Here is a 21,367-nt window from a genome sequence, read left to right as displayed (position 1 = left end):
CGCCCACTTTGCCCCTGTGAGCCCTGGCTGGCTTGCCCAAGGGTTTTTTTTTCCTCTTTTTTTTTTTTTTTTTTTTTTTCGAGACAGGGTTTCTCTGTGCAGCTTTGCGCCTTTCCTGGAGCTCACTTGGTAGTCCAGGCTAGCCTCGAACTCACAGAGATCCGCCTGCCTCTGCCTCCCGAGTGCTGGGATTAAAGGCGTGCGCCACCACGCCCGGCTTTTTACAAGCAGAACTGTTCTGGGACACAATGGGCACCTCAGTAGTTTCTGAGGTTGGTACATTGCTATCACCACAATTGCTCTAGCAAACCTGGTTCCCTTAGCGCTGCCACATTATGCAGAGCTAGTGATCGAGTTTGCACATTGCCCAAGGGTTTTAACCCTGCTGTGGGCGATAGCTGCTGGACGTCTATGCTACGTTAAACACGTCGGGCGAGGAAGAAACATCAAGTTGGTGGGGAGCAGCATCCGCTGTGTCACGTGGGTCCAACGCCCCTCTTTCTCTCCAACCAACCATCACTTTCCTGTTGTTCTCAGTGCTAGGAGCTTCAGAGCAATCCCAGGCAGAACTTGGATGTCTCACTTCCGACACCCACACACACTCAAATAATAAACAGATGTGCTCCGTTCAGGACCATTTTGAGTCCCTGGGTTTTCTGATAAGCGCTACCTAAAAATCACATTTCTACTCACTATTAAAAAACACCAAGGCAAGCCACTACGAGATAAGACTACGCGATCCTGAATGCAGGTAAAAGAAAATCTTGTCGATACGAAACCAGACAGTGTAAAATTCTCTCCCCAAGGACTGTGGCATTATTACATCCCCCATCAATCATGACATTGTTTCTCCAACAAACTGTAGCAGACTCAGCCTCCGATATAGCTATGACATCTACCGATTCAGCAGCCTCTTGCCTTTGAGCCCCGGAAATAGAAGAAAGGTCCCCCAAACATATGCTTGTCCAAAAGACTGCAAAGTTCTCAACTGTTCCCAATGATTAGCAACTCTAAAAATTCAGAAATTTCAGCCGGGCGGGGGTGGCACACGCCTTTAATCCCAGCACTTGGGAGGCAGAGCCAGGCGAAGCCAGCCTGGTCTACAGAGCAAGATCCAGGACAGGCACCAAAACTACACAGAGAAACAAAACTACACAAAACAAACAAAACAAAAAAAATTACAAAATTTCAGTGTGGTGTGAAATGGAATTTGATCTACGCAATTAAGTAATATACATATACTCACGAGAATAGTCTAGGAATTTGATTCTGACATATATGGAGAAATACCATACACATTATGAGATACTGCAGGGCAATCTGTTACTAGATTGGAATATCATTTAAACCTGAGTTTTCATTCTGCACATTCCCTCCAACCCATATTGTGGGTTGCCTACAGAGAGTACGAAGCATTGGTCAGTATCCAGAATCCGATTAGTAGATGCAACAAAGGCTCCACCAAAGCCTTCACCCCTAACTTGACTTTGTATCGGTAGACATTTGGGGGTTGGTTTCTTCCATACCCTCAAAGTGGATTTTAAAACTTAAAAAGTTGAGCTAAAGCCAGAAGAGATACTAGCTGAGTTTTGGAATTGCCCTTTCTAATCCCCTTGCACAATTAGGGGGGGTCAAATGCCTCTCCCTCTCCCCGCATGCTCCCTGCAAGTCTGTGCATGCACACATTGACAAGCTGACCTCAGAAGTTTCCATTTGCCCTGACATTTTCCTTCTGCCCTTGCCCCTGATACCCAAAGCAGGTGAAGAGAGGACCTTGCCTTGGCCCCTGCCTAGGAAATGCCTGTGGTATAGCCACCTTATGTACCTTGTTTATAATCCTCTGTAAATTTGCCCAAAAGTCATGAACTACATAATACTAATTCTTATAGGTTGACATATTTCCCTGATCTTTCATGAGCCACATGGGGAAACAGTTTTCTCCTGATCTGAATGAAGAAGAAAAACAGTGATCCTAATCACTGTTTGCCCTTAGTGGCTTCCCTAAACAAATCTGGGGAAGCGCTTAAAGGCTTGGGAATAACCATGACCCTGCTTGACGCACTGTAATAACCCTACCTAATTATACTGATATAAAAACTAATTGGAAAGATAGCAAATGTCAGGGTAAGATGCAAATCGGAGGGTGTTAATTGCTGAACAGGTGCTGGGATAGAATTAAATGAGCATTCTGATTAAAAGAGTGGAAGAAACAAATGTGGACCCCCGGATACAAACTTGGCCATGTGACTCCTTGAGCAGTCCATTCCACCAGGGAAAGGTCATGCCGCCCTGACCTCTGTTTTGCGATGGGTGGGTCAGGAAAATAAAACTGACCACAGAAGGCAAATAATCCAGCAACAAACAATATCCACGAAGCTCCCAGGACTAATGACTAAATTGGAACCTCAGAAGTATGCGAGGTGTCTTGAGAGCTCTTAAAGCCCCAGATAACTCTGGGTTGGACTCAGAACACGTGGGGTGGGGGAGGATGGCTCAGTGGGTAGGGTGAGCGCTTGCCATGTGAGCATGAGAACCTGAGTTTGATCCCCAGCAACCACGTTAAAAAGCTAAGCATGGCAGTGCCCACTTGCAGTCCCTGTGCTGGGCAAGTGGACGCAGATGGTTCCCTTAGGGTCACTGTCCAGTTTGCCTAGTGCACAAGCCCCATGTCCTACCAAGAGACTCTGTTGGCCTCTGAACTACACACACGCAGGCAGGCGCGCGCGCGCGCGCGCACACACACACACACACACACACACACACACACACCCTTAGCTGCTTACCTCTGCCAGCCACAGAGCCTTGGCCTCCCACCCTTACCCAGAAGCTCGCGGGTTTCCTGTCTCCCAGCAGAGCCATAGCACTGAGCCTTCCCGGGTTCTTACTACACATTTTGGCTTGATGAAGCAGTTGATCGGGCAGCCGAATCAACAGTGTCACCTGCCTTCAATAACTTAGGGTCATGGGCCGGCAAAGATACAGGGTAGGGTTGGGAGGGAGGGGGTGGGTAACATGAAGAATAAATCTGAGCCTGTCACTGATAAAGCAACCATTCTTGCCACAAAGTGATTTGTTGATACTTTATCGAGCCAAACCTTTAATTATATATAAATAGAGAGGAGATTCCCTCCTTAGTCCAGCATACCAGGAAAGGAAGCTGCTTCTAAAGCTTTACTTGGTCAAGCCCTCGGCCGGGCTCATCACAGCTCTTGTGTGCACGGCAAATCCTCCACCCACGGGACCCTGGGCCAGCGACAACAGGTGCGTGTCTGCCAGTGGTAGACCGCAGTTCCTAGCTCTGGATTGACACGCCCCTGTCTACACTACAGTGCCTTCGGGACCTCTGCCATCAAAGGAAGCCTCCTTCTCTAGCCTCACTAGACTACACCAAAAGCAATGCTCCACATCACAGCATGAATAGTCTTCCCAACACACCTAGAAGGGAATTATTCCATTTCCCGGTCAAAGGCTACATCGGAACGTTCCTTCTTTTTTTCCTGATGGTGGAAGGTCTTTGAGATTCATAATTCTGGAAAACCAAAACTGGCCTTTTAGTGCAGGGGGAGGGAGGCAGCCCAGCTCCTATCTACTCTTCAGTATCTTCCCCCCAACCCCAGCTAAGAGCAGCAATGTGTTCATACTCATTCCACCTGGGAGCCTGTTTAGCCAGTGTGCACTAACTACGCACTACTCAGCCTGCTTCTTTATTTAGTGAGCGGGACCAGGGGTGGGGAGTGTCCAAAGGATAAATAGCAGCCTGGTTGGTCCTTCTAATTCAGACCTATGTCCAGGGAAGCTAGACCCCAGAGCACCCTCCTGGTTTCATCCACCCATCCCTGGTTCCCATTTAGTCATGTTGGCCTTGATGCTAAGCAAGAGAAAACAACTCAATCGTTCCACTAGACAATTTTAAACTGCAAACAGAAAAGGACCCAGTTGCTTTCAGAAGGACATGTGGCTATAGGAGGTATGGTGAGGGTTCACCTTGCTTATTTATAAGGACATTAGGAATACAAAGAAAACTGGGTGGAGAAGGAGAAAATGTTTGCTCCAGCATCAAGATGGGTTGAGGAGCTACTCACTCCTTTCTTTGATCTCTAGAAAAGCAAGCCCCCCCCCCTCTCTCTCTCTCTCTCTCTCTCTCTCTCTCTCTCTCTCTCTCTCTCTCTGGAACAAAAATAAACTGTCTCTTGAGTAATAAAGTCAGGACACTTGCCAGTAAAAACTGGTTAAGGTCATCACTTCTGAAGGTCAAACAAGTTTTAGACAGGATGTCATGAGAGATCACCATTCAGCACATTTAGTGAAATGGTTAAAAATAATAAAAAATAATGACAGTAGTGGAGTTATTTTTTTTTTTAAGACACAGAAGTCAGAGAGAAAATGAGAGAGCCAGATGTTTGGAAGGAATGCTGGGAAATGCTTCAGCGAAAGATCTCTCCCACCCCAAACAAAAGCTTCCCTGAGGATCTTTGGAGAGTTGCTGTCATATCTGGTACGGATGGAACATCATATATCTTTTTTAGGGTTTGCTGTGGGTTTTATTTATTTATTTACTTATTTTGTGTTAAAAGAAAAAGCCACAATAGGGGGAAATTTTTTTTCAAGCTGACCCTGAAGCACACGTCTCCCTGTGGTCTCTACATCTACCTTGTTTAAAGATCCAAATGGTACCAGAGGTGGTACTGATCCAATAGATCATAACAGAAAGAGGCCAGCTTCCACAATGGGTTTTCTGGCAAATGACACCATCAATCTAGTGGAGGGAAGACATCACAGCCTATTCAGGTTCCAGGGGAAGATGGCGGCTCTTTATAAAACACAACACAAACAGGTCAGAGCCCAGGGGCTATTACCAGATTCAAATGAGCCCTCAGGGGAGGCCGCCGTGGCTCCAAAAACAAACCCAGAGTCCACGCCGACTGCCTAGCCTAGGGTTCCAAGCCGTGTCACCTCCTTCCAAGTGGGCAGTCAGACCAGTCCTGTTTATGATCCGTTCGCTTTCACAGGCCGCAGCTCACCCACAGAACCCAAAATCCCCCTGTGCCAAAGGAAGCGTGAAACCTCCTGTGAGGCCACAGTAAGACTCAAGTTCCAAGGATCGCTCATTGCCAGTGACAATTACAACAATCTGAAAATGTTCCTCAAAGAGAAATGCACTCTTTTTTGTTGTAAGGGGTGTAAACGCCAGCCAATCTCTTTTGGCACCCAGCACCATAAGAAGTGGTTTTCTGTGCCACCTCTCGACAAAAACGCCCTCAATGAGCATCCTCCAAGGACCGGCTTTGAAAGGGGGTTTTGCGTATCAGGTTAATGCATGCACTTGGCACAGCCTAACTTTCGCACCAAGGCTCTGGGGTGCGGGGTGATAAGAGCCAGGTTCTGTTTGTTAACGATAAGGCAATTATTTCTTTGGTACTTCATAGAGAGAGGGGAAAAAAAAATCTTACAGCAAAGATTCAAACAAGGATTCCCTAGGGAGACGACGGAACTCGTAGGTTGGGAAAGTTTTTTTTTCTTCTTCTTCTTCTTTCTCTTCTTCCTTTATTCTTTCACAGGAGCAAACACACGAACCATTGAGAGGAATAGAAGAATGAAGCGAGGTTAACCGTGTTCATCGTCTGCTCTCAGACACGTCCACTGTGACTCCGTGAGGGAAAGACAGACGGTAGAGACAGGAAAGCCCCACATAACGATGAATGGGAATGAAAAAATTAGTAGAAAAGAGTAGAGAGAAAGACAGAGCCAACAAAGAAAGCGCTGTGAGGAAAGGCAGGAAGTGTGGTCTGAAGTACTTCCGGTGTGCTTAGAGACTGAAGAGGACCTCGGTGGGTAAACCCCGTACTTCATTTTAGTCCTCCTGACAGAAAGGCAGCATCTCCTTCCACACTCAATGCGCTTGAGTCACCACACGGGTATGTATTAAGAGTTCGTGGTGAAGAAGCAGAAACACTGGAAAGGGTTGTCATCCTCAGAGAAGAGGCGTGCATGACTGTCAGCATGGCGAGATCCTTCTCCAGACTTCCTGAACTGGGATGTCAGCCTCCTGGCCAAGGTTTCCTAAGTGTCCCTGGAACTCTCTAATAGGCAACAAGTCGGGCAGCATCAAACGCCAGGGAGCACTCAATATTATTTCCCAAGGTCATCACGTTTGATTGACAGCTGAGAGTTAACCCCACAGCCCCGGCATGACAGTTTTGCTCAGATGGCAAAATCCAAAACAAATGGTAAATGGTGACTTTCCCCAGAAGTGTGCCTCAGAAGCCCCATTTTTAGTTCCCTACAAGGGGAGAGAATTCTGAAAAGACTGAGGTAGTCCACAGGCAGAATAGGTCTCAGGCAAAAAACAAGTGCTCAGCCACTTGTTGGCCTTAGGACTGACTTCAGAGAATCTTGGCACACAATGAAACTGCAAATCCTATTACCAGAGTGGGCTGGCATCCTCAGTTTGATGTTTTGTTGGCCTGTGGCCTCTGGGGTGACCTGTGGGTTCCCGTCAACATACAGATGTGGCCGGAACAGCTAGGTCTACTTCTCCATGGCCTTGCCAGTGCCTCCGTGTCCCAGCCAGGTCTGCCTAGCTCTATGTAAATGGGGGAAGCCTCCTGCCTCAACTTGGGGCTTTGTTTTTCATGCCAGAATAAGTCTGGTGTCGTTCGCATGGATATCCTACTTCAGAATACTTGCTTTAATGGGGTAAGTGTCAAGAAATGGGGAAGCAACTGTCTCCAGGGCAGTATCAATTTTGAAAAGAATGGAGCCCCCGTTGGTAGACAGGTTTCGGTCACCAGAGCGTGGGTAGAGCACAGGGGTAGAGGAAGGGCATGAATGAAGGTTTACCCCAACTCTACAAGGCTTTCCTCACTGTCTAGTTCATTTACTCTCGGTCTCACTGATGGGAATTAGACAATTGCTTTAAGACAAAAAACTCCAAGGCCACCATAAAAATAGAAAATGATTGCTTCCTGTCATGACCAAATATTAAACACAGTGTACACCTAATGACTCTATCCCTCCCCAGGGACAAAGCTTTATGAACAAGAAGGTCCCCACAGACCTCCACTGTTTAGGTTTAGGGGTCTCATTATGGGCTCACTGATCCAATACCATTTACAAGCCCAATGGACACCAGTGGAAAAGAAAGTCAGCACCCTGGAGTCATAATCAGGACTCCTCCTGTGAAGCCAGCGTCTCATTCCTCATGGGAGAATGGAAGGAAGAAAAGGAAGATGTAGGGGGAAGGCATCAAGGTGCAGGGAGCCAACACAAGTGTCTCTAGGCACCTGTGCTGCCAACTAAGCTGCCTCTTCAGCCCTTTCATCTTGAGACAGGGTCTCACATAGCTCAGGCTGGTCTCAAACTGGTCATGCAGCTGACTAGAACCTCGAACCCCTGATCTTTGTGTCTCTACCTCTCCAGTGCTGGGAATGAAAGCCTTGCCATCATGCCGGGTTTATGCAGCGCTAGTACAGACCAAACCCAGGATTCCGTACAAATTCAGCGAGCACTCTACCACTGAGCCACGTGCCCACCTCCTAACAGAAACATTGTTGACTGTCAGAGTGGGACTAAAGGTTACATCTGCCACCAGAAAGGAAGCACCATTGGAGAAACAGCAAGAGAAATCCTAAAACAGAAGGCGGGAGGACAGCGGAACAGAGGGGAAAGAGAGAGGTGGGGATGCGGGCAGAGCGGCAGAGAAGCAGAAGGCTTTTGTTTCGTTTTGTTTTAAATCTGCCACCTACCCCTTCTTCTGCATGGGTTGAAGCTACATGGCATCAAACACTCAGCCAGATTTTCCAAGTTCACTGTATGATCTGGAGCTGGGTCGAAAGGGTGACGACTCCGCCTCCTGTGACTTAACATCTGGCTGCTCCGAGGTGTCCAGCACTCTGGGCTGACTTAGATGACCGTCAAGTGGACCGAGCATTAAACAGAAGTCAAGTCTGGCTCTTGTTCAAACGTCAGCCGGGACGGAACAGGGAAGAGTGGCGCGTCCTTACCTCTTAGTCTGTGCCGTTTATCACCAGAGCCTAAACAATCCCACATGTGGGAAGCCCTGAAGAAGGGGACCCAGGGAACGGGGAACAAAGGCTTTTAGAGAAGTCAGAATGCCGGCTGGCCAAGTAGACAGGGGACTAAACAAAAGCAATCCAGGAAAGGTGACAAGTCCATAAAACAGGGTCTAGACAGCATGAGACAAGGCACCAAGAAGGGACAGGAAAGAGGGAAGAGGCTGGAGGTGGGGGCAGGGGAGGAACCATGTCTGTCCAGAACAAGAAACTGAGGAAAGGAGTTAGAGGGGAGAGGGGGAGGGGAGAGGGGGGAGGGAGAAAGGGGAGGGGGAGGGACTTCTAAACTGGAATCCTGTCATCTCTCCCCTTTTAAATAAATCACCAGAGAGTGAATCAACTCCTATATAAACACAAGGTGAAGGTGGCTAGTCACACACAAGGAGAGAAAAAAAAAAACACTTAAAAGATTTTCAGAGGCTCTGGGACCAGTCATGTGCCATCCTGCCTCCCCCACAGACACGCGGAATCATACGTGGCTTTCCTAGTCTTCAGATAAAATGGATTCTGTTAGAGTTACTGGATAAAATACACGATGCCTGCTTAATTGTTGAATTTGAAATAAACAACAAATAGATCATTTTTCGGGTAAGTCTTTCCTAGGGATGTTGTGTTAGTCAGACTTACACTGAGGAAAAATCCTCATTGTTTATCTGAAATTTCAGTCTGATTGAGATATACTTACACTTTAAAAAAAAAAAATCCTACTCAAAGAGCAGTCAAATCTAGGGCTGGAGAGATGGCTCAGTGGTTAAGAGCACTTGGCTGATCTTCTGGAGGTCCTGAGTTCAATTCCCAGCAACCACATGGTGGCTCACAGCCATCTGTAATGGGATGAGATTCCTTCTTCTGGTGTGTATATAAAAATACATGAATAAATAAATCTTATTTAAAAAAGGATAGTCAGCTCTACCTGGGTATCCTATAGTTTTATTTGCAAGACTATATGAGAGTAAGGAAATATGAATGAAAGAATGAATGAATGAATGAATGAATGAATGAATGGCAGAGGAGGCTTCAAACCAGTCCTTCAAACCAAAGTTTACTCTGATCATTACCACACTGTAAGACCAATTGTCACTTTAAGCCCTCAGCCCACATGTTCTAAATCTGTATCGAACTACGCTTAGTTATTCTGAATGAAGCAAATGCTTTTTGCCTAGGATAGAAGCAATGTTCTTGGACATAGAAGAAACTGGCTACGTAGAACATTCTCTGTTATGCTGACTCTGCCCTGTGGTGCATGCTTAGAAAGTGGTGTACACTCTGGCCCTCCAGTACAGTTGGAAGTTTAATAATCGAGGATTATAATTTGATAACTGAAGGAGCTCACTGCTTCCCTGGTCCCCCTCCTTACACAGGTCACCTCAGCTTTTGTCCTGGGAGCTGGAGATCCAGATGAGTCTTTGACCTGTCACCTGACTTGTGAAATCACTCATCTAGAGATGGGTTTTCTCCCTTGAAATACGGGAGGGGCACGGTGCCAATATGTGGCTTAGCGTTTGTCGTGTACACCTGTGAACTAACTGAGACAAGCCCTCTGCGTTCATGCAGCTGCAGCTCACCTTGTTTCCATAGAGACCCATCTCAGGGTTCTCCTGGAGGGGCCAGGTCTGAGAGCGTTGGAAGCTAGAGTGGTTCCAGCCTCCTCTCGCCGCTGTCCCGTGAGCCGTCCTTTGGAAAAGTCCCGGCATCGTATGGGCCTCCTAAAACACATCTGTTGTCCTTGAAGTACCAGCCTGCACCCAGTGGAACCCTCCCTGCACATGTCTCCATCCCTGCCACTGTATCTGTGGATGAGGAATTCCTTATCTCTGTCTCACTAGGTCTTGTTATAAGGGAGAAGCTGCCGGGCTGCTCCCCTGCCCCCGGCTCTGCCTTCCTGGTAATCTTGAGGGAGAAGATAAAAGTGTACCTATGATGGAAATTTTGAGTCTAGAACAACACCTTCCAGGAGTCCAGCCATTCAACTGATGAATGCAAATACCTTATCTTAGAATTTCCATCACCGTAATAAAGACCATGACCAAACACAACTTGGGAAGTTAAGGGTTTACTTCTTCTTAGGATTGACTTTCAAGGCGCACTACATCACTGAGGGAAGTCAGGGTAAGAACTCAAGGCAGGAACTAAAGCTGAAGCCACAGGGGAATGTTGCTATTGGCTTGCTCCTCTGTGCTTCCTTATACACCCCACAATCACCTGCGTAGGGATGGCACTGCCCACAGTGGGCTGAGCCCTCCTACATTCATCAAGAAAATGCCCTATAGGCTTGCCAGTATTTTTTTTTTTTTTTTTTTTTTTTTTTTTTTTTTTTTTTTTTAGACAGGGTTTCTCTGTGTAGCTTTGCCTTTCTTGGATCTCGCTCTGTAGACCAGGCTGGCCTCGAACTCACAAAGATGCGCCTGGCTCTGCCTCCCGAGTGCTGGGATTAAAGGTGTGCGCCACCACCACCCCCCGGCTGGCTTGCCAGTCTTACATAGAGGCATTTTTTTTAGCTGAGGTTCCCTCATCTCAGATAACTCTAGCTTGTATCAAGCTGACAAAAAAAAAAAAAAATACTAACCACCTCATAGACATTAAGCTCTCACCACCTAACTTCCTTTCTGAGAAATGAGCCTCCAGTTTTAGCTCCAGATCAATGAAGAAACAAAACCTCAAAGAACAATTCCTACAAGATTTTGATCAATGTGAACACAGTCTTTCAAGTCCTCGTGGGTAGATCCTAGGTCCTCGATTCCCAAAGTCACATAGACAACATGTTTCTCATCTCCTTGGTATGTATGTCTCATCTCCCAACCATGTGACCTGTTAGTTTCTTGGCAGAGTCAAAAATAGACCCAAAAGAACTTACTCAGGCCCATTTACCCACATATAAAGATAAAGGCAGGCTAGAGAGATGGCTCAGCATCGAACGTTTTCTGCACTTGGAGAAGACATGAATTTGATTCCTAGTATCCACCTTGGGCAGCTCCATGGAATCCAATGGAATCCATCACCCTCTTCTGATCCCCACAATTACTTGCACATATGAGGCATATACTCATAGACAAAAACAGATATACACAAATAAAGACACACACATACACACACACACACACACACACACACACACACACACACACACACACACACACACAATGGCTAGAAGTTCTAAAAGTTTCCCTGAAATGTAAGTCTGTGATCTTGCCATAATGTATGGCGGTGGGGGTCTGGGGGAGGGACTGTTGAACTGGAGGCCTTACCCATGCCAAGCAAGCCCTCTACTTCTGGGCCCTATTCCCAGCTATCTTTATCATGATCCTTTCAAGGTCCGCAACTTCTGTTGCTAGGCAGGTAGAGAAGCTGGAGAAGAGACACATTTTCTAGAAACAAATACAGATTCCTTTTTGGTCACACAGCCCAGTTTCAGAGCCCTATTCTCTTACTCATCCTGACTCATCTCTTTCTTGACAACATATCTATTTGATCACATCATAGAATCTTATAAGAAAAGAATCTGAAGAAAAAAAAAAAAAAACCTGTCTGTTCTGAATGAATCCATGCAGCCGGTGGGCCGGACTGGAGAGATTTCACTGGAAATTGATGGGGGAGATTAAGTAAGCCTTTGGAAGGAAAGAAGCCTCCTGATGGAGAACCAGGTTGGCTTTTCTTCCCATTGTCTAAAGAATTACTTAGAAATGGTTTGAATGCTAGACTTGGATCTCTGCTTTCTCACCAATATCCAGGCTACTAAAAAATTCACAGATAGCCAGATGGTATAGCAGCAGCGCTTCGCAAGGGATCGAAGCTGGGTGAGCAAAGGGGACGTGTGTTCACGGGGGGCAAGTGGCAACATCAGGAAAAGCTTTGGGGTGGGAAGGGGAGGGGAGGAGGGTGTGGAGAGGCAAAGAGATGGACTTTCCCCTGCCGTGACCGACACTGGGGTGACCAGGCACAGCTGACTTTCTAATGGTGAGTGCCTCTTCCGCCCGCCATTTTCGAATCCACTCTCCAAGTTCTCTCTTTAGAATATTAATTTGAGCTGGGGCAGGGAGGGGGAGCACACATCTTTGATCCCAGCCCTCCGGAGGCAGAGGCAGGTGGATCTTTGTGATTCTGAGGCCAGCCTGGTCTACAGAGGGAGTTCCAGGACAGCCAGGGTTACACAGAGAAACCCTGTCTCGAAAAACAAAAAACTAATTTAGTATCCTTTATGTCTTCTATTTTCAATAAAATAACATCCCAATGCTTTCATACGAATCCCCCCAAAATTCTCCTTGCTATTAATGAGGTGGTTTTGGTTCTGTGATGGCATAAACATACGGGTAGAGACTGAACAGTGTTCAGCGATAAGTAGATGGCAGGTCATTTGTCATTTTCTGCTCTGTGACCTCCTGGTCCACTACACCAGCCTTGAGTGTCTGCTCTCTTCTCCTTTTGATGTTCTGTTTCCTCCTAGGCTATCTGCCCTAGGTTTTTGGCCAAATACAAATCCTGTCCCTTTGTGAAGACCTGATTCAGATTGTGCCTCCTCAGAGATATCAGTTTTTGTTACCAAAGTCTTTTCACTTGTCACATCTCAATTAGGAGATAGGGATCATTTATTATCTTTTAGCCTGTTTGTGTTTGTCTTTTGTCCCTCACTATGGTCTTATTCTTGGATATCAGATCCCATGTGTCATTTAAGACTCAGTTCCAGGATTGGCAAGATATTTGTTGGAGTTAATAGTACTGCCTCTCCCTTTGAGTTGTATTAAATACATGAAGGTATCCTCATAGTACATGATTTGGGGTGTGTGTGTGTTTGTGTGTGTGTGTGTGTGTGTGTGTGTGTGTGTGTGTGTGTGTGTGTGTGTATGAGAGAGAGAGAGAGGGGGGCGGTTAGGGATTGAACCTAGAGCTCTCACACGTGCTAGGAAAGTGCTTTGTTCTCACAGTCCTAAATGTTTTTTGTTTGTTTTGTTTTTTAAAGCAAGGGGCTGGAGAGATATCTCAGTGGTTATGAGCACTTCTTACTCTTGCAGAGGATCAGGGTTTCGTTCCCAGCATGCACCTGGTGGTTCATAGCCATTTGTTACTCTAGTTCCAGGGATCCAATGTCCTCTTTTGACCTCTATGGCTATATAATATGCATGTAGCACATATACATAGATTCAGGAAAGATACTCATACACATGAAAAAATACAGGCTAAAGAAGCCGTAGTAATTGTCATCTTGTTTCTCCTGATATGTCTATGCAGTGGTTTGGACATCAGAAGCATTCAGTTGATATTAGTAATTAATATAATTAATTGATTTTTTTCACTACTAAGCCTTGAGGAGTTTAGGTGACTGAGGAATTTTCATTTTTTTGCTTTGTTTTTGAGGCAGGGCCTTATGTACTCTGGTCCAGCCTTGAACTTATTATGTAGCCATAATAAGCTGAATTTCTAATCCTCCTGCCTCCACCTCCCAAATGCTGAGATGTGTGCCACCACAATATCTTACACCGTGCTGAGGACTGACCCAGGACTTCATGCATGCCTGGCAAGCACACAACCCCCAGCTGAGCAATATCCCAATCCCAGGAACTGCTTCCTAGAAGGAACTTCATTCACGTCCTCTGCCTTGATTCAAGTCGTTACCCAAGGAGGTTCCTCAACCTAAGGTGATGTTCTTTTTACATCACAGGCAGCAGAGCCCCCTTCCCGAGCCACCTTTCCCACCTGTGGTTCTCCAAAAGAGTTGGGAAAAGAGCAAAAAGTTTCCTTAGAAAACATAAGAAAATGATGAATTCACAAATCAAATAGATAGTTGAGGTTTTTAATTAAGAAAATCTGAACCTTCCCTGAGGTATGGAATTTTCACACACACATACACACACACACACACACACACACACACACACACACACACACACACATCCCCAAAAGTAGTACAAGGCCAAGTTTTCGTGGCCTCTTAACAGTAGTAGCTGGGTCTCCCACTCTGGAGATAGGGCGTCTTCAAAGAGGTCAGGACCTCATAAGTATCACTGATGACCACAAATGACGGTCACACCCAAAACATACATCTGCACTTGCAGCTATAACCAAAGAAGTTAGACTTCAAAAGGAAGGTGACGGCAACCTACTAATACAATGCCCTTCATTTTATAGAGAGGGAAACTGAGTCTGAGAGGCAGCTCATGGCCTCTGGACCCTTATATAAATGATTAGTGGATGATTAGGGGCCCAGTTCCTGGTCTCTGTGGCCACAATGAGGACTGACACAGCCCCACATCTAAGCATAAGTCTCACAGGTGAATGTGACTCACGCAGTCTCAGCTAACGCGTTGCAGAGGCCAGCAACCCCTGCCAGCCCTCCTCCTTCCTGCTCCACTGCTCCCATCAGGGGTCCTTACTTGTCATGCTCCAAGTCTTTCTGCTTTCAATGGCTCTGAAATCTGGCAATTTTTCCTCTACTGTACCAAACTATTTTATCTCCATCACTACCTGATGGAGTAAAATCTGATTTTACCACCGAAACTCATGATGTGGCCTTGACCAAGTGACCCCCCCCCCAACTCCTTAAGATTGATGCCCCATCCCTTGCACAAAATTGAGGGTTTTTTTTTAAGTAACCTCTAAAGCTATTTAATTACCACACGTTGATTGCATAATGACAAGCACACAATGAGTACCAATTAAATATTAGCTAAACATTAGTTACTGGGTTAGCATCATTTGATTCCAAGCTAACTGACTTGCCCTTTTCCAGGGAAAAGGAGGGAGTGGTCACAGCCTGAGCACTGGCCTCAGGGGCTTTGCAGACGTCTCATCTGGAGCTCAAGTCCAAGAATGACCAGAACATTAGCTCTGTGATAAAGGGGCAAGCAGAGTCTATACCACCAACTGGAAAAGATTAATAGGATTAAACTGATTTATTTGGTAAGGGAAATAGCCCCCTGCATCCAGGATGGATGTAGTCTCAAACACACAGAACAGACCACTTAGGGCTTCACTCCCCCAGTGACCCTCTGAAAGCCTCTATCCCACAAGAAACTCTGAACTGAAAGAGACACACTCAAGAGGGTGGAAAGGCAAGAGTAGCCAGAGGACCAGGAGCTAAGCCGAGGTTCCAGGGAGGAAGGTAGTCTACAAAGCAGGGAGAAATGGGAAGTGGCTGTTCTAGGAACTGGGGGATAGAGCTGACAGCTGCTGGTAAGGATGCCTACCAGATAACAGGAGGAGAAAGCTTCATTTCAAAGCAAATACACAAAGACTGTGGGACTCAGTCAATAGGGTACTTGCTGTACAGGAATGAGGACCTGAGTTCAGATCCCCCAAATCCATATTAAAAGCCTCTTAGAGCAGGCAGCATGTGCCTATGGTCCCAGCACAAGGAGGCAGAGACAGGAGGATCCCTAGGGCTTGCTGGCCGGCCAGTCCAGCTAGTCAGTGAGTTCCACATCAGTGAGAAGCCCTATCTCAAAAAAATAAGATAGAGAGTGGTGGAAGAAGATACTTTCAACTTCTGGTCTCCACGTGCATGTATACTCATATCACACACACACACACACACACACACACACACACACACACACACACACACTGCAATGTGGAGATGCCCTGAAGATACTGTGCTAATTGAAACAAGCTAATCACAGAAGACCTAGGGATGTACAAATCCATTACATGTGATTAAGGAGGTAGACAGGTGGGTACCAGGGGCTCAGGGTAGGAAGGAATAGGGAGTTATTTAATGGGTACAGAGTTGTAGTGTCAGAGGACTAGACAGTGCTCTATGGATGGGCAGCAGTGACAGTGAGCGTGAAAATGTGCTTAACTAAAGTGCAATCTTCATCGTGGTAAAGATGGTAAATTCCATGTTACACATATTTTACTACACTTTAAACAAACATACAAAAAGGGAAGGAAATATCCCAAAAACTCCTTGTGGGCAATTAAACTCCAGCTATTATTTGAGAAAACTTTTTGAATCACAATCATTCTGTTGTTCATGTGGCTTCTTGAAAAATAAAACACAGAAAAACATATCAATACTCCTGGGGGTGGGGCAGCAGGGGAGCTCAGAAATACTTGAGAAGCGTGCCCTCAGGCAAGACGGCACTGTTTAGTGCATGAGAAATGGGTTGGACATGTTCTTTTCATACCCTCCCTGGTTACGTATGAGGGGGCTCCTCCTACATAGATTCAAATAATACGGCTCAGGAGGGGAATGGTTTTTCCTGCCAAGACTGATGAGCTGCGTTCAATCATCAGGACCTACACGATGGAAGGAGAGAACCAGCTCCTTCGTGTAGTCCTCCGACCGCCACACGTCCACTGAAGCTTGTGAATTCTCACACAGTAAGTCAATAAATAAGTAAATAAAAATTGTAAAGATTCAAAAAAAAAAAGTCTTGCCCTCTGCATCCATCCAATTTTTTATGAGGCTTTTTTGAAGGGTGGATTTACAAATGTGTCTACCCTGCATGTGTGCCCCAAGAGAGCTCTGAAGACAACCCAGTGCAAAGTGACAAACTTACTCAAAGCGTTGTGAGGCTTGGTTTCTGTTGTTTTGTTGGGTGTGTGTGTGTGTGTGTGTGTGAGAGAGAGAGAGAGAGAGAGAGAGAGAGAGAGAGAGAGAGAGAGAGAGAGAGTTGCAAGGTTCTCAAGTATGAACTTTGTAGATGACAACACAGTGCTGAAATGTAAAAGGGTGACGAACATTCCAATCCAATTACCCTTCACTAGTGAGCCTGTCTCTAAAGTTTTCTTCCTGTGAACTATGAGGTTATGTCCAACCCCAGAGTGTCAGTAGATAGTCAAGAGAAACGTCCAGATGGAAGAGAGAGTCTAAAGAGAACACAGTCAGTGGCAATAGGACTGAGTTAGAGTTTTCCTAGAAACCACAAATGGAAGCTATTTCTATTTACAAACAGTTCCTCACAGCCAAAGAGAGCTGAAGACCACAGAGAGGATTACGTGTCACTGCTATTGTTTGAACATCAAAGTTCCCTCACAGGCTTGTGTGTTTGAACACTTGGTCACCAGATGGTGGCGCTGTTTTGAACCTCCCTGTGTCATGGCGCCTAACTATCTAATGTAGGGGCAGGCCTAAGGGCTAAAGCTCTGCCTACTTTGGGCTAAAGTCTCTCTGCTCCCTGGTTCAAGCCATCTAATAAGCGGCTCCCACTTGTGGTGATAGATTGTGTTCCCTAATAAACTTGCCTGAGGATCAGAGGACAGAGCCAGCCACTAGATTAGATACAGAGATCAGGCAGTGGTGGCACACACACTTTAACCCTATCACTTAGGAGACAGAGATTCATCTGGATCTCTGTGGAGTTCAAGGCCACGCTGGGCTACAAGAGATTGATCGAGTATAGGAGAGAAACAGAGCCAGGCAGTGGTGGCACACACCTGAGATCTCATGCCTTTGCTTGGGAAGCACACCTGCCTTTAATCCCAGGAAGTAAATACGACAGGGCAGAGAAAGGAGTCAGGAAACAGGAACTCACTCTCTTTAGGCTGAGGATTTCATAGAGGTAAGAACCAGCGGCTGCTGCTCTGCTTCTCTGATCCTCAGGCAAGTTTATTAGGGTACCCAATGCATCACCACACACCCCTGCTGTCATAGAGCTGCTCAATGCCACTCCTTCTCCACCATGTCGGACTGGACTCCCTCCAACCCCACGTCACAGTAGACCACTGTGGAGCAGGCAACATAAAATGAGCAATACATCTGTCATGTTTTGTGTTTTCCCAGAGAAGAATTTTAACTTTTACACTAAAAATGCATGAACCTGGTGTCCTCCCTTTACACACTTTTTCACTGCTGCAGATGCTTGCAAGTTCTTCCGGCCTGGGTGTCGGCCTAGCTCAGAACTTCACAAAAGCATGCTGAGGACTCAAATAAGAATAAGAAAATAGAGCCAGTCGGTGGTGGCACGTGCCTTTAATCCCAGCACTTGGGAGGCAGAGGCAGGTGACTCTCTATGAGTTCAAGGCCACCGTGGTTTACAGAATGAGTTCCAGGATAGCCAGGGCTGTTACACAGAGAAACCCTGTCTTGAAAAACAAAACAAAACAAAAAAAAAGAAATAAAAGAAATAGATGTGTGGGACTGGAGAGATGGCTGAGTGGTTAAAAGAAGTAACTTCTCTTCCAGAGGACCCAGGTTCAATTCCCAGCACCCACATGGTAGCTGATAAATATCTGTAACTCCAGTTAGGGGACCCAGCACCCTTTTCTGACCTCTCAGACACTGTACCCCGTTGTGCACAGACATACATGTAGGTAAAACATTCATGCACATAAAATAAAAATAAACCACGCGCACAAAAGATAGGTGTATGGTTCTAGAGCAATCAAGGTAGGGAGCCATTTAGCCGGGCACAACTCCAAGTTTGGGGCTAAGTCTTTGGAAATGGGAAACTAAATTCCCGGTAAGGGCTCTCCTACTATGAAAGCTAACTGTCAGTTAAGGAGCCACACAATGGCAAATGCTACTTTTCTAATTTGGAGCAGCCTGTTGGAAACTGAGTAGCTGCTGAAATGTGATCACAAGGGCTCCTTGGGAAATCTGGTTGTTTTGTTACAGCCCGGAGTCCCTGGTGTCATGGAGGAATGCTGTTTGCCTCATCCTGACCAAAGACTCTAATTGGCCATTGATGATGTCGAGGACATATCTAAGATGACTGTTTTGTTTTGTTTTTGTTTTTGTTTTTTTTGCCTGCCATTCCGTTATCTCTCTTTGATTCAGAAAGAAGGGAGCGTGGCTGCACTCATAATCTTTCCCTGCAGTTTTGAGTTCAATAAGGCAAAAAACAAAAGGGATCAGTGCGAAGGGGTGAAAAGTTGAAGAATCGTGCTTGTGCCTCTCCCTCCATGAACATTCACAAATCCAAGGGACTGAATGGTCTTCCCTTGAGCTGGAGTGGGAGTGTGCCTATGGTGTGAGGAGACTCAAGGAGAGAGGGTGTAAATTAACTGCATCTGGCGAGGCTGGGTGAGAAGGGGATGAGATAATTAGCTGGCTGTATAGGAACAAGGGCAAAGGAGAGATTTCTACATTCATTCAGAGGAAATCTGAAATGAACTACTTTGCACCCATTTGGTGCTCGATAAGGGAATGCTACACCTTCAGCTTGGCAGACCTTGAACCCCAGGACCATATACACCGGTCCACCAAACCCCTAGACAATACAAGCTCTGCCTTCCCACCCAACAAATGGAAGTCTGACCACACATCTTCTCACTTCTGAAAATGAAGGCAAGACGATGAGGTTACAACTACAAGTATTTGAGAGCAATAAGAAGATGAGGATCTGGTGAGGAAGGTAAAGCCTTACAATAAGCAAGATGCACAAATACATAATAAAAACACATAATAAAAATCAGTTCTCCCAAAACCTGGCAGTAACCAGTTTATAGCACTGCTCTGCTTGTGTGTTTCCATGTGTACATGTGCAACGTTTTGAAAGTAACACATGTTTCGGGTGACTCAGAAACTTCACCAGGCTGTTTATATGATGGCTAAAACAAATGCCACTGTCATATTAAACTCCGTGATATGTAAGGACGCAGTGTCTGCCATCTTAGAGGAATTTAAAGCATTCTAACACAACCTATGAAGACACCTAATATGAAAATCCTTTGTCTCCACAGAGGCAAGAATATTGCATTCTGGGAGCTGCAGAGATGGCTCAGTGGTGAAGAATTCATAGGGGTCTCACAGAGCACCAGACTTCAGTTCCCAGCATCCATGTCTAGCCACCCCAATGCCCTCTCCTGGCCTCTGTGGGAACTGCACTCATGTGTACAAATCCTCACAGCCGGAAACATACGATTTTTTTTTTTTTTTAAAGACTGCTTTCTTTGGTGCTTTTAACATGTATTTCTGAGAGTGAGTTTGGCTTTATCGATGAGTAGATTTCATAAGGAACTTTTTAAGGTAAGAGCCACTGCCAAGCTCAGAGTCACTGGGATGTGTGCTTGTAAGACGCAGGTCTCAGTTAGTGCTTAGAGGTTTGCAAACATTTCTAAAACTAGCTTACAGGTTATTTATCCCAAGAAGAGATAGGACAGTCATGAAACTGGGTAAATTCCTGAAAGAGGTACTAAAGTTAGGGCGGGGTAAAGTGGGGAGAGTGTTTGCAGTACAAATCTGACAACTTGAGTTTGCATACCTAAAACCCACATGAAAGCCAGACTCAGTAGCACAAGCGTCTGTGATACCAGTGCCCCCCAAGTCAGCCTAGTGAAAACAGTAGTGAATAAGAACAGACCCTACCGTGAACAAGGTGGAAATCAAAGACCACGATCGGAGGTTCACACAAGCACTGTGGCACACTCACAGACAGGAACACACATGCACTCACACACACGCATACACCCCACACCATACCACGCCACAAAGACTAGATGAAGATCAGTGAGCTTGTGTACACACTCCAAAGGGCAAGACTTGCATCCAGGCTACTGGCACGTGCTTCCAGTTCCCAGAGGATCCCAATGGCATTGTGGGTAGGACAGAAAGGACATTCTGTGTAATTAGCAGCCCCTGAGCACTGTTTAGAACAGAGAACATGCTGGAGAATGCAGCTGTTGCCCTGAGAGAAGCAGGAGCCTAACAGTGGAATCCCCTATATCCTGGTGCCAACTCTGACACACCAACTGCGCACAGCACGTCACCACTCTGGGGCTCCAGTTTGGTTTTCGGAGTTGTTAATTGTTTTTTCTATAAAATGAAGATAAATGGCCCCGGAGAGTCCTTCCAATGATATATATTTAAGTTTGTACTTTTGTAAATACCAGAGAAACTCAAATAATAATAATAATAAACCCTTAAATGACAAAGTTATCACACACACCCAACAAACACTTCCCATGTGTTCATTGCCCTCTTCCAAGCATCTCCATCATCTCCTGCAGCCTACAGCAGGAGGCAGCATCCCCTGACAGCCATCACTTTACCATGGATGAACAGTAATGCTGAGTGCGTTGACCAAGGTCAAGAGCTAGGACGGGATCACCAGTCCAGCCTCCTCCATCTCTGTGGCTCTGTTATACTCTCCATGCAGAAAGCAAGCTGACTTTCCCGGGAAAAATGCCAGAGGTTCCATCCTTCCCACTGAGAATATACTAGCATATTAGAATAACAACTTTGGAGAGACCGAGGTCTCTCTGAACCATTTCAGGACCTGGCTAGAAACGCAAAAACCCAGAGAAAGAAGCAACAGGGAATTCTTCCCGTTTTTTAACGAAAGAGAAAAAATTAGGGATGGGAATATGGGGTTTCTTAAAAAATTACATGATTGCTGGAAGTTAATTTGGTATTTCTTCGT

General features: G+C 45.9%; 1 protein-coding gene and 1 non-coding gene across 2 annotated transcripts in view; both read right to left on the bottom strand.

The window, feature by feature from the left end:
• The window catches only part of Ebf2 (EBF transcription factor 2), a 197,303-nt gene that overhangs the window by 163,325 nt on the left and 12,611 nt on the right, over positions 1 to 21,367 (bottom strand). The gene's annotated exons all lie outside the window — the stretch shown is intronic.
• LOC143267482 (small nucleolar RNA SNORA66) lies at positions 232 to 362 on the bottom strand. Its single transcript, XR_013042628.1, has one exon. It is a non-coding gene; the product is annotated as a small nucleolar RNA SNORA66 (small nucleolar RNA).

Source organism: Peromyscus maniculatus, chromosome 9 (genome assembly GCF_049852395.1).
Source record: "Peromyscus maniculatus bairdii isolate BWxNUB_F1_BW_parent chromosome 9, HU_Pman_BW_mat_3.1, whole genome shotgun sequence".
Lineage (NCBI taxonomy): Eukaryota > Metazoa > Chordata > Mammalia > Rodentia > Cricetidae > Peromyscus > Peromyscus maniculatus.
This window is presented reverse-complemented; position numbering and strand designations above follow the sequence as displayed.